The following is a 14,276-nucleotide window of genomic DNA, read 5'->3' as shown; positions in this document are numbered from 1 at the left end:
TGATATTAGGGAGTTTTTGGTATCCAACAAGTTTTCAAAAAATATGTCCGCCATTTTGTATCCGCCATTTTGAATTTCTCAAATCTGACCCAAAATTCGTAATCAGCGACCCCAAAAACTCCCTAATATCAAACTTGGTGAGTATCCAACAATTTTTCAAAAAATATGTCCGCCATTTTGTATCCGCCATATTGAATTTCTCAAATCTGACCTCAGATTCGTAATCAGCAACCCCAAAAACCTTATAGTATCATGTCCCATCTTTATACATTATGTACTTTGTTGAAAAATGAATTTTTTCCTGAAAATAGACGATTTTTTCAATTTGTTTATCTGTAATTGTTTATAAATTCACGCAAAACAATTTTCTTAGTTTCAGTTACATTCTTTGATATATGGATTATCATATAAATAAATTTTCTCGGTCCCATTTTCATAAATATCAAATCTGTAGAGAAAAGTTGAGAAAAAAGAAGGTGGGAACCTGGCTTCCCACCATGCTCGTAAGGGTTAAAAGCTTTACGTTTTTGTAAAAATCGATGTATCATAAAAAAAATGCTACTTCTGTTTTTAAAGTTACTCACATGTAGAATAAAAAATAATGACAGTCAATTAAATCATACAGGTGAGTGGTAGGTCAACTAAGTGGGCTTCAAAATACAGACTTTTGCAAAAGAAGAACTCTGCAGTCGCATTTTCTTTTGAACTGTTAAAAAAAAAAAGTAACAATAGTTTATACTTTTTATGACATACACAAAAGAAAAGGCCGTCTTTCGGAATTTTGATTCATTTCATTGTCGCGCACAAACAACTTTTAAGGCATGCATATTTTTCCCCCGCTACAGTGGCAAGATCTTCAATCAGCTTTGCAGCAAAATTACAAATAAATCTATAGACATAATTGCAAACTTCTCCACCACTTAAGCTGAGACTTGGCCATGCAAATTATTCCGAGGGTAAATAGTTTTCCATCTCATAAGGATGATTTTTTCATGCTGTAAGCCACAACAGCTAAGGAGCGGTAGTTCAAATATTTTAGTAACCAAACGGGTCTTCTTTTATGTTGTTGTAACCAAGTCAAAACTACTTTATTTTCAAATGTGGACTTCTTCATTGTCTACAGATATCTGAAGAGTCTACGAAAATTGGAAAAATCCTCATAATCACCAAATCACTTTCAGAGCAGCTGAGAAATGTTGCCCATTATTTTCCGCACATATTGACAATGGTTTGGTAAAACTAATATAAAGTTGTCAAAAAAGTCTTGCGGTATTTCCGCAAGCTTGTCTTTGCAAGCGCGTAGTTCTAGTTGTATTCGTCGCATCGGTTCACGCTAGAGCTTTTTGGAAAGCTCTTTTCACGTGCTAACACGTGTTTGATTAATTCTTGTTTGCTTTTAGCCGTTCGTGAGTTATAGCGTCGCAAACATGGAGCAAAATAAAGAGAAAATACGGCATATTTTACAGTACTACTACGATAAAGGCAAAAATGCATCTCATGCTGCCAATAAAATTTGTGCAGTTTATGGACCCGATACAGTTTCCATTTCCACCGCACAACGATGGTTTCAACGTTTTCGTTCTGGTGCAGAGGTGATCGAAGATGCGCCACGGTCCAGAAGGCCTATCGTCGAAAATTGCGATAAAATCGCTGAATTGATCGAAAGAGACCGGCATAGTAGCAGCCGTAGCATCGGCCAAGAGCTGGGCATGAGTCATCAAACCGACCCGTTTTTGAAGCGGATGGTGACTGGCGATGAAAAGTGGGTCACTTACGACAACGTGAAGCGCAAACGGTCGTGGTCGAAAAGCTGTGAAGCTGCCCAGACGGTGGCCAAGCCTGGATTGACGGCCAGGAAGGTTCTTCTGTGTGTTTGGTGGGATTGGCAGGGAATCATCCACTATGAGCTGCTCCCCTATGGCCAAACGCTCAATTCGGATCTGTACTGCCAACAACTGGACCGCTTGAATGCAGCACTCATGCAGAAGAGGCCATCTTTGATCAACAGAGGCCGAATTGTCTTCCATCAGGACAACGCCAGGCCACACAAATCTTTGGTGACGCGCCAAAAGCTCCGGGAGCTCGGATGGGAGGTTCTTTTGCATCCACCATATAGTCCGGATCTCGCACCAAGTGATTACCACCTATATCTGTCCATGGCGAACGAGCTTGGTAGTCGGAAGTTGTCCACAAGAGAGTCCTGTGAAAATTGGCTCTCCGAGTTTTTTGACAATAGGGAAGCGAGCTTCTATAAGAGGGGCATTATGAAGTTGGCATCTCGTTGGGAACTCGTCATCGAACAAAACGGCGCATATTTGACTTAAATCGCATTATTATAACCAATTTTATGAACAATTGAAAATTCAATAAAAATACCGCAAGACTTTTTTGACAGCCTTCTATTATGCGACAAAAGAAAGTATTAATCGAATCAGTACGAGAAGCTGTGCTAGGATTATATGTATCTTACTAGGAAACTACTTGCAGGCCAAAGCCTACATCTAGGAATATATTCACAGCATTAAATTGCTTTCATTATCTAGAATTTCGTTGGTCTGTTGAAAAAAATTTTGAACATAAGAAAATTTCTTTCCTAGGCATAATGCCAGGGCTCAATGGCATATTGTACATACAATAGTGAGCTAAACTCACAGCATCATTTTTTTAGATAATTTATTTTGTATTTAAACCACATAAATCCACCTTTCAAGCTTTATACAAACTTAAGAAAAATTCAATAAATTGTCTTCTAAATTTTAAACTTTTTAATCTGAATCTTTCAATATTTTCGGGTATGCAGTAACATGGTTCATGAAATTTTAGTAAAATGAGTGCAAGTTTTAAACAGCTAAAAAACCGCTTGGATTTTGAACGATTTTTTTTTTTTTTTTTTTTTTCAAATAAAAAAATTAATTTCTTGTAAAAGAAAACTCGGAAGACCTTTACGAAAGAAAATTAGAAGTAATCACCTAGAGTTTTTATAAATTACGCTTGTGGCAAGAAAAACAAAAACCGCGGGAGCTTAAAATTTGCACCTTCTTATACCAAAATTCCATGAGGATGAGCTCCAAAACTGCATATTCGAAATTTTTCTAAAAACTCTAACAACAAAGTTCAAATTTAGATGAAAATTTGTTGAGTGAAATATGAAAATTTGTTGAATGAAAAATGAAAATTTGTAGAGTGAAAAATGAAAATTTGCTGAATGAAAGATGAAACTTTTGCATAAGGTTTGAAAGCTTGATTTCTACGAATTTTGTGAAAGAATGAACAAACTTCCAAAATATAAAAAAAGAAATTCACTCGACATTGTAAATATTAAAAACAAAAAAATCACCATGCAACTTAGTTATGCTCGCCACTGTGTTCTAGGGTGCATAATTCTCCCTACAAAAAAAAATCGGTACCGTTTTTGCATCGGAATTATAAAACGTATTATATTTCTTTCGTATATTTTCGCTGCTCTGTTTTGGAAATACCTCCAATCGAGTTCTTTTATAGATAAATTTGGTTCTTATAAATATTTTTTCCAAAAATCAAGTGAGATATTCGAAAAGTTATCTTAAGCTTAAAAGGTCTGTATAAAAATGTTTAAGATTTTCACCAAAATGAGATTTTCGATTGTTATTAATTTAGAAGATAGGCTTATGAAAGACTTGTATCATAAAAAAGGTGAGAAAATAACTTCCCAATGATACCTTCGAAGTCTAAATCGGCAAAGATTTGGCTGATTTAAGTAAGTTTTCTACAATAAATAAAAAGGATAGTTATACGGGCAGGTTCTGCATGTCACTTCCGAGTGCATGTCATTGAAATTTTCTGGCAATTGAAAAAGCATTAAAAATACTGGGCAAAAAGTTCGAAATTTTGTATAAAGTTTGATAGCCGAAATATGCTGCTTTTTGCATGAAAAACAAGGCGCATTTTGTAAAATAAATCACTGTGCCGAACCTTTTTTGACTCACTGTATACATACCTTATAAACAAAAAGTACCGGGAAGGTTATATTGACTTCGATTGCCAAAGCGTAGAGCACCATCGGGACAGACAATGAATAAAGAATATTATTTATCCGTTTTGAAGCATTTGAGAGATGCTGTACGTCGCAAAAGGGCGGAAATGTGGGCGAACATGGGCATGATGATAACGCGCCATCGCACCGAGCTCAAATTGTGATGGATTATTTGACCAAACACCAATTGAATACCATCGTGCAAGCACCGTATTCACCTAATATGGCCTCGTGCGACTTCTTTTTGTTTCCCAAGTTGAAGTTAATACTTCGAGGAAGGAGATTTCACTCGATAGAGGAGATCAAAGAGAATCCGACGAAGGAGCTGAAGGACATCCCGTTGTCGGCGTACCAGGGGTGCATGGAGGACTGGATTAAACGTTGGCAAATGTGTGTTGCTTCAGACGGGTCATATTTTAAAGGCGATAAAATAAATTTGCCTGAAATTTAACTGTGTTTTGTGTTATTTAAACATTCCCGGTACTTTCTGATCATAGGGTATATTGTTTTAAAATTCACGACAGATCATTTGCAGCTTCTGCCATAACCAACTTGTCTGTAAACCTTGGTAAGTAAGAAAAATCCTGATGAAAAGACAACTCCTGTAGAGCCGACTAGTTGAAAGGAAGCTTTAGTGGCACAATTTTAATGCATTCAATTCTAATGTTTTGAGTACGTAACAGAACATCATCAATATTACGAGGAAATGCAGTTCTTTTATAGACTTTTGTGCAATGTCCTTTTTGCGAAAAATGCTGAAATGATCTTTCGTTGTTCAGTTAACTTCTGGTGGTTCAACTATTTCGTAATCGATTGTCAGGACCCAATAGAATAAATTAAGTACTTAAAATCGGAATAATTATAAGTAAACATTCTATTTCTGTTCCAAAGCACACGGGCTTCCTATCTCAACATGTCTATTTAAAAAGAATGAAGTTATTTAATCACTTCCGCTGTTTTACTTGCAATGTTTACAGCAAATTCTAATCTGAATATGATGTCAACTTTGTTCTCCACAACAATTGCGCTGGCAGTAGAACAAAACGTACGAGATGCTTTTGCTGCTTGTAACAAGAGACAGATGATATCTCAGTAAGCTGACCACCCACCATGCCATAACATTTTTATGTACTACAATAAAATCTGAGCAAAAAATCAAGTCATTAAAAAAGTAAGAAAACGCAAAGCTAGCAAAACTTATACATTTTTGCACACACATCGCACATGCAATTAAAATTAATAGCATTCAAATACAAAAATGTAATTTATACTGTCACAATGACATTGTGTGCATTAAATTTTCGCTTCTCTCGCACTAAATGTCAACTACCGAAGAGGATCAAATGTTGATTGCGTGCACAATAAACAAAAATTATAGACTAGTAGCGGCAGCGACGACGACGGCGGCAATGGCAATGCAATAATGCCGAGTATCAAATGGCAAAAACTGTAAAACTGCTAATGAATAGAAGCTCAACAACTGACAGGTTAGAAGGAAAGGCGGAGAAAACCGACCGACCGACCAACCGACCACCAATTGGAATGACAGACCAACTGACGCTAATAAAAATATCTAAATCCAACTAATGTGATATACAATAACTCCGGCTTAAAACTAAGCCAATTGGCAGTGATATCACCCTCACAAAACAAAAAAGCAAAAAAAAAAGTTAGCGAGCAAACGAAATGCGCTCCACATGCAATGAATGCTCGCCTGCTTGGTACGACAAACTGCCGCCTAAGCGCTCACGTGAGTCCATCACCACTATACTATCAGTAGTACAGCTATTGCGCGCGGGGCAAGAGGTGGGCGGATATTAATGCTGCGGCGCCGCCAAATGACAAATCCACTTATGGATTACAAGTACACAGCAGCGATACAAGACAAGTATGCGGCGAGAATGCATTGAATGTATCACTCGGCAAAAGTAGCAGAGTTCATCGAAGAAGAAGAAGAAGAAGAAGAGTAAGAAAAAAAACATTTCCAACAAATAATAAATAAAAGTATAGAAAAACATAGAAACTGCAACAGCAGAGAGAAAAATGTAATCAATAACCGCAACGTAGCAATGCGACACTGACAGGCGAGCAAAAGTACCTATGAACAGATAGACAAACGGTCGTGCAGTCACGCTGAAGCCAAACAAAAAGGCCAGCAGCAGCGCTCACATACGCCAGCTTGTAAAAACGATCGAAAAAAATATGAACAGACAAATGCACGTACATCGCTATTTCTGCAGCTCTCTGCAATAGTTGTGGAAATCGGACAATAACCTTCGAGGTATTGCCCTTTCTGCGTAATTTTTATTAAAAAAATTTCCAAAGTTACAAGTACTCGCCGTATTGGTAATAATTAGTAAAATATAATACTAGCATGTCTCAATGGGCGAGGCTTCGTCGCGGATGATAAAGAAATTTGAGGTGTTTGAACCGACAATAGATCAATCAATATTTTATTAATTTTCTGATTTGAAAAATCACGAAGGGTATTTAAAAAGTGTCGCTTAGATGTCAGTAGTGAATGACGGTACCTTTTCTTTATGTAAACAGATGTACAATTTTAAACGATAGAACAACGCGTTAAAAATATTCAAATAAGTGTTGAGTCCCACATTAGTCCATCTGCTAATAGAAGCTCTTTTGAGCCGACAAGATAGTAATTCCTACAACAGTCGATTCTACGTCAACGGAAAGAGCACCAAAGTAGTAGTAAAATTCCTTCGCAGATAGTCGAGGATATGTGGGAGCACTTACCGGGCACAACCCATGCGGAATGACATATGAACACCATAAACATCCTCGACGATCTACTGTGTACATCTTATTTGAAGGATGAAAATAGCACTGAGCGTTTTCTCTGTCGCTATCCGGCTTTTGCCAGACTGAGATGGTATATTTTTTAATCGGAGGTATTGAGAATGGACGAACTACATGTTTTTTCCACCGACCAACTGCAAAGGTTCATAAAGAAATATGGGAAGTTTGCTGAGGAGTAATGAGCCCCCACCAGACCTACCTTCCTCTATTTTTTAAATCCTATATCAGAGTAGAATAGAAAATATTGAGTGTTTGGGAAAAAATTTCGGGCCACTCACAATTCCAATCCATTCCAGTAGCTTTTCTACCTTTTTGCTAAACTTGTGATAAAAGAAATTGTTGAACATACCGCAAGTTAGGCGTTGCCGTTCCAAACGCTTTTCAGTCGCAATGGCTAAAGAAAAGACAAATTTCAGGGCAGCTTCATTTAACTTTAGTCCAACTTTGCCGCTATGTGAATGGTGCAATTGCGTAGAGCTTGGCTAGAAAACCGCTGCGGTAGTATGGATTTGTAAGATTTTGGTTTCTTTGTCCATTTTTGAGCGTCCGTTAAGCTCATGTTCACTCAGGACCCTATCACCAGTTACCAGTTACTTCTGCCGAAGAAACTTCTCTTCTCTGTAGTCAAAATAAGTATCTCTTCTACACTCCTTACCGTATTCCATTTAAACTAATCAATCTTGGAGCACTCCTAGATGCAGAGTATCATAGATAAACCATTGGCATAACAATTTTTTAAAACGCGTAAAGTATTTTAGGAAAAGCAAAATCTTATCTAAAAGCTCTTATTTGTTGGCATTGACTAGGAAAAGGGTGGTAGATAGAATTGAAGCGCGATGAGAGGGAGAAATATTTTACTCTCACTGTAAAGGCTCGTTGAGTAATATTTATGTTGCCGTAACATAGATGTACATTTTCAAGGGCCAACGCGTGATTAGAAATTGCCCACCGCCAAGCCGCAAACCTCAACATCAGAGATCATGCGCACCGATAAGCTAAGTTGCTTAAGTTAGTAAGCTGCGCTTGAATTGAGCAAATTAAGTTGAGTTAATTTAATTTATGCAAAGTGTAATAAAAAATAAAAAAAATGTTAAAATATTAAAACAAATAAATCATGAGGCAAGGAAAGCTGGTAAGCATGAAGATGTTAAGAAATTTGGTTTATTTCATTGTTATGGCCTTTTTCGCACTACCAGCAGACATTTTTATGTCATACCAACAGCTGTTGGTTGAATTCACCAAGCCTACTTTTGCACAGCCACAGGCACATACACACATACATACGTCTACTCAGTTTAAGTGGAATGGTACCCCCATTAATGCCACAACCAACTAACAATCATAGAGCAGCTTGGCAGTCAAAGCATTTTGGGGTCGACAACAAAAAAAATAACAACCACAACAAGAACAGCAGCAACAGCAACAACAATCATTCGAATAATTAGTCAACTAACCAACATTTCTGTTGAGGCATGAAATTTAAGCTACATAAAGCCTGAGTACTGAGTACATTTTAACTGGCTTTTCACTTTTCGCAGCCGAACAGAATTAAAATTAAATAAAAGTGTAAAAATTTATAATAAATTTTTACTTGGTCATTGTTTTGATCTCGAGCAAAGAAACCGAACTGCGAATGCGACAGCAACTAAGAGCGCAAGCGTTGAAAATCAGCCAAAAACGTATGAGAAGAACAGGTAGAGGAAAGTGATTTTAAAACTTTTCTAAATTGGGGCGTTTAAAATACAAATATTTAGTTGTGCCGCGTTAAAAAGTAAAGTGAAGTAAACAAAAATAAAATGTATTTACAGCAGAAATTAGCAAAGGAATTTGACCCACAGACCTCAAAGTGGCACCACATTTTTTGGAGTTTTCTTTTTGCCCCCTTTGAACCGGTACAGGCTACATCATACAGCACAAAGTCGACTCAAAGCGCAGTCACACTGAAGATTGTAAAGTGGCGGTGCAGCAGAGAGTGGCCGTTCGGTTGGAATGCGGTAGAAAAATAAAAACAATTGTTTGCGCGCTCCAAATGTTGCTAGGTAATAAGCTTAAGAGCGGATCGTGGTGAGAAAAAAAGCCGAGAAATGTGATATGAAAATAAATGGGAAAATAATACTGTTGCTTTAAAGATTCAAAGTAGTAGAGCAATGTTTACGGAAAGGAGAAGAAAAGCGCAAAAACAAAAACAAAAAAGCGCAGTTATATGGAAAATGAAGGTAGTTTGTGTATTATGGCAGTAAAATTAAACAAAAAACAGAGTAAATTAGCAAAATACAGAGTTATGCAAAAACCAAACATTGCTAACAATAAAAAAAAAAATTAAAACAAATATTACGCAGGCAAAATAGAAGGGAAAACATGAAAATAACTATTGAATAATAAAAAGAGTTTATTAAACATAAACTATAAAAACTTTAATACCATTAATTAAGTAAACATTATTACCTAAAAATTTATGTACAGTACTTTCTCGATATACGAGTCTCCCGATTACTGCGAAAACTCTATTAAAGCGACAATTAAGGTAAAAACAAGAATTAAAAAAAGTGCGTGTTCAAGTGCGTTCAAGGCAGGCAAAGAAAGAGGGAGAGACGCGAGGGAGAATGAGAGAGAGAGTGGGAGAGAGAGTGTGGGCGAGAGAGAGAGGGAGAATGAGAGAGAGAAAGAATATATTTCTAAATAAATTCACAACATTTGCAGAGAATACAAATAGACAAAATTTACAAAAAACGGAGAAGGGTCGACTGGTGTAGGTAAACGCCGGACACAAACCGTTGCAACAACGCGCACTACTCCGAGTGTTTATCACCCGCACAAACACAGCGATTCCAGAACCGTAGCAACGGCACAAATTACCGCAAGGTAATAGGAATAAATGGATAGCACTTTATAGTACGCACAAGCACTAGTCAGGAAACGGAAATAAGCGCCAAAAAGTAGCCACCAAAAAAAAAGCCAACAAAATTGGGACTAAAAAACGCCCCAAACAGTAGGCACCAAGGAAATATAACGCCAAAAAGTAGTCACCAAAAATATATTTCCTACAAGTTTGTACCAACAAACAAGCGCCAAAAAGTAGGGGTTGTTATTTCTCACTAGAAATTAGCAACCACAAGGAAAAACTCAGAAAAAATAGCCCAAAGTGTGTCTAAGCTATATATAAGGTATAACTCTCTCTCTCCTTTCCCCTACGTTATATCGTTTTTCTCTCTCGTGGAACGAAAATGCTCAAAACGTTGCATGGCCTTAAAATGTTGTTCTCCATTCTCGCTCGTCCATCGACGTCTAAGAAGTTTCACCTCAAAAAACAGGCTGCCGTAGCCGAATGGATTGATGCGTGACTACCATTCGGAAGCGCACTGGTTGGAATCTCTGTGCCGATTAATAGAAAAACTTATTTTCTAGCAGCGGTCGTCCCACAGCAGGCACCGGCAAACTTCGGAATGTATTTATGCCATAAAAAAGGTCCGCATAAAAAATTAATTAATTAAAATATCAAAGAATTAATCGTTCACAAAATAAAATGAATAAATCAAGAATTATTTTTTTAATCCAAATTAAAACTAAATTTTCTGATGTTATATTTTCGCTTTGAAATAATTATTTTGTGTTTATCAAAAGTAAAATTAAAAATAATGATTGTTTTTTTGACCGAAAATAAGACTAGATTCTTGAGTGTTATTTTTTCTCTCAGAATTAAAAATTAATTTTTGAATTTTTTGTTTGTTTTTTAGCAGATCGAAGAGCAGACCTATTGACCCATACACAGAGACTTACTGACAAATTTTGCTTCTTGTTGTTGTTAAAAAATAAAAATTCTGAATACAGTTCATTCCATCATAAAACAATGTACTAAATCGAAGTTTCAAACTTTGTGAAAATAAAAAAAAAAATTCAACGCATTTTCCTGAAAATACCAAACCTTTTAATCAGATTTTTTTAGAAAATTTTGAGCATGCAATTTTATAGCCCATTGAATTTTGGTACACTAAATTGCAAGTGTGAAGTGGCTCAAACATCGCGTTGATTTTTGAAACTTTTTTTGGCTGGCGGTTTTGCGCATTTGCTGCATATCACGACTACTCTACATTTTTTCGCGACAAATTTGACACATAATGCTTATTGCGTGACATTCTGGCAAAAGTAAAAAAAAAAAAAAATTCTTGTATTGTATAATAAAAATTTGATCCCCAGAAAATGTCACCTGATACATTTATTTCCTTTATTTATTTTTATTTCTCATTATTGCACAGTTTTTCCGTCAAAAACTTACATGAGACTTAATTTGAGCAAAATATTTCAACTTCGTTGGTTTTAACCAGGAAACTAAGATTTCATGTCACCGCAAGCAAACAGAAGAAACTACTAAAATACAGTAATTTATACAAAAAAAAAAACGCTAAAAAGTCGATGTCGCCAAAACACCGTCACACAGTTTTTGTGACAACTTTCTTTCAAAGCCTAATGGCTTCACAATAAAGGAAATAAGTATTAGCTACATACATATGTAGGTACATATATATATTTGCATGCAAACCATTATAAGTATGTACAAACATATGTAAATGCATAATTTTTGTGTAAATAAAATAAAAATAAATTTCATAAACCTGCATTAACCGGTACAAATTATGACCAAAAAGAAAATACAGCGAAATGTGTGAGTAAAATATTTCGTTGGCAAATGAAACTCAATGAATGTAGCAAAAAATAAAAAATAAAAAAACATAAATGAAAATGTTGCACAAGGAAAGCTAAGTTCAGGGGTTATGTTGTAAAGCTAAGTTATTCGTATAATTTTCTAGTAAAGCAATTTAAATTATAATACTGAATAAAAACCTTTCTACTAGAAATGAAAAAAAATACGCGTTAAGCAATAAGAGCCTCTCTTGAATGCTTAATTTTCTGCTCTGTACCCACAAATTTCCCCCAAAGTCCCCTCTAAACTCATTTATTCTAGGTAGGCGCTCTTGTTCCTCACTTTCACACATCATTAGTTATCATTATTGTTGAAACAGAAAAAAAAAATAAATAAAACACAACCACATACACATTTACGCGCCTTTCTTTTCTCCTATTGCCACTAATATACGCATAAATACTACTAATCAACCAAAATGCTCTATGATTAATATCCTACGGCAATAGAAGATTGCTTGACTACCGGAAATCTTACACGCGCACAACACATGTTTTAAAAACAAAAACAAAAAAAATTAAAAATATTTAAAAAAAACTCCACTAAATTCCAATTCAAATCTTCATTACTCTTATTACCGTCCGCAGCAACAACACAACACAAAGGACAAATAGAGGGAGTCCACAGGAAATGACAATAAAAACAACAAAATCTATAATAAGAGATCATTATCAAAGAAATTTGTGTACACAATTATGCGTTATTGTATTTGTATTCAAATGATAAACTCACAGGAGCGTACCTGTTTTGAATATAAAAAATATCTATTGAAATAAGTTTTAAAAAATCATCAGACACGTTTATGTGAGTACGGCTGTGGATAGTACATACATATACACAAACACAAGCCCATTCCTTTTGGCCACTTGTGGAAGATATGGTGGCATACATACATAGGTAATATTACCTCTCCACTACTCGACAACAGCTACGTTTTGTATGCACAAGTGGAGAAGTGACAAGTGTATTGCCGTACGGAACAATGGAACCCCTTTTCTTTTGAGCCTACATACACACGCACACATACATACATACATGCATACCATATTTGTTATTATACAATACGATATTTTTCTTTCTTCTTTATTCTTTTCAACATACGCAATTGCTGGAATATTGAATTATAGTGGTTGTATGTTTTTTTTTTTTTTTTTTTTTTTTTTTTTTTTTTTTTATCCGAAGGGGGAATCTTACATAGATACCGTCAATATAGATGGCATGCACGATTCATACTGATCGCTAAGGGTGCACCTCATTCGGGACCACGCACAGTCAGTATTACTACTAAACTGGACTTGCGAAACAGTACACCTACGTACTAAACCCTAACTCCGACTTCTGTAGCTTTAGTTTGCCCTGCGGTACCGCCGTTTAAGCATTGCATCGCAGGGCCAAGCTAGCCATTATGGCTCTTCACTTATATCTCTCTCTCCGTCTACCCTTCATTATTTCTTTGTCTTCTTTCTTTACTGCGTTCCCATTCCTTTTTTCGCAGTTCCTGTAACGCATTTGCGGACCATTCTCTCATCTTGGCCCACACCAACTTCGACCGCAGCATGTGATCTACAATGTTGCCTGGGGTTATTTTTCCTTTTATTATTTCTTCAATGCACATTCTTTCAGATGCGTATCTCGGGCAGGAGAAGAACACATGTTCCACGTTCTCACTACCGTTGCCGCAGAGCGAGCAGTCAGCTGCGTCCTCGTGGCCGAGTCTTTGGAGATACTCTCTATAGCATCCATGCCCCGTTAGGAACTGTGTGAGGTAGTAATCTGTGTCACCATGTCCTCTCTCAACCCAAGCCTGTACGCTTCTGATAAGCTTATGCGTCCATCTTCCTTTTGTCGCTAGGTCCCAGCGATTTTGCCACTCAGTTATGCTCCCCAGTCTTTCTTCTTTACGCTCTTCCGCCGTTAATCTCCTGTTTAGGCTTTTGGCTTTGTCGTACACTCTACCCAGTTCAGAGGCCATTATATCTGGTGGCATGATACCCGATATGACACATACTGCTTCAAACGACACTGTCCTGAAGGCACATGCAACTCTAAGGGAAATAAGTCTAAAAACTATTTCCGCCTTCTTCGCGTATGTTTTCTGTATCAGGGCTTTACCCCATATGGGTGCTGCATACATGAGTGTAGACTGGGTAACTTTAGCCAGGAGCGCTCTTCTACTCTGAGTGGGACCACCGATGTTGGCCATGATTCTTGACAGTGCCGCCGTCACCATGGCTGCCTTTCCGCATGCTTTTTTAATGTGCTCCTTGAAGCTTAGTCGAGCATCGATCATTACACCCAAATATCGTAGTGCCGCTTGTGTTGTGACGTTAAACCCATCAATGTTTAGTGTGGTCGTTTCTAACTTTTTTCTACTCGTAATGAGAACTGCTTCTGTTTTTTGCCCTGCTAGCTGTAGTTTAACCGCCGTTAGCCATTGTTTGACCTTCGTTGTGGCCTCGCTGCAGATACTCTGAATCTGAGGGATTGTTTTGGCGACTATGGTTAACGCAATGTCGTCTGCGTATCCTATTATTTGCACTTCCCTCGGCATTGGAAGTTGCAGTACCCCATCATATAGTACATTCCATAGGATCGGGCCCAGCACAGATCCCTGCGGTACTCCGCCCGTCACTGCATATCTCTTAGGGCCTTCATCTGTATTGTACAGAAGTACTCTTTCCGACAGGTAACTGTTTATAACCCGTACTAAGTAAGCTGGGGTTTTTTTCCCTTCAAGAGCCTTTATAA

General features: G+C 37.0%; 1 protein-coding gene across 7 annotated transcripts in view; it reads right to left on the bottom strand.

The window, feature by feature from the left end:
• LOC128857912 (uncharacterized) overlaps positions 1-14,276 on the bottom strand; it is a 95,412-nt gene that overhangs the window by 1,456 nt on the left and 79,680 nt on the right. The window lies entirely within an intron of this gene.

The sequence above is a fragment of the Anastrepha ludens genome, chromosome 3 (genome assembly GCF_028408465.1).
Source record: "Anastrepha ludens isolate Willacy chromosome 3, idAnaLude1.1, whole genome shotgun sequence".
In the NCBI taxonomy this organism is placed as follows: Eukaryota; Metazoa; Arthropoda; class Insecta; order Diptera; family Tephritidae; genus Anastrepha; species Anastrepha ludens.
Note: the sequence above shows the minus strand (reverse complement) of the source record. Positions and strands in the feature narration are given on the sequence as shown.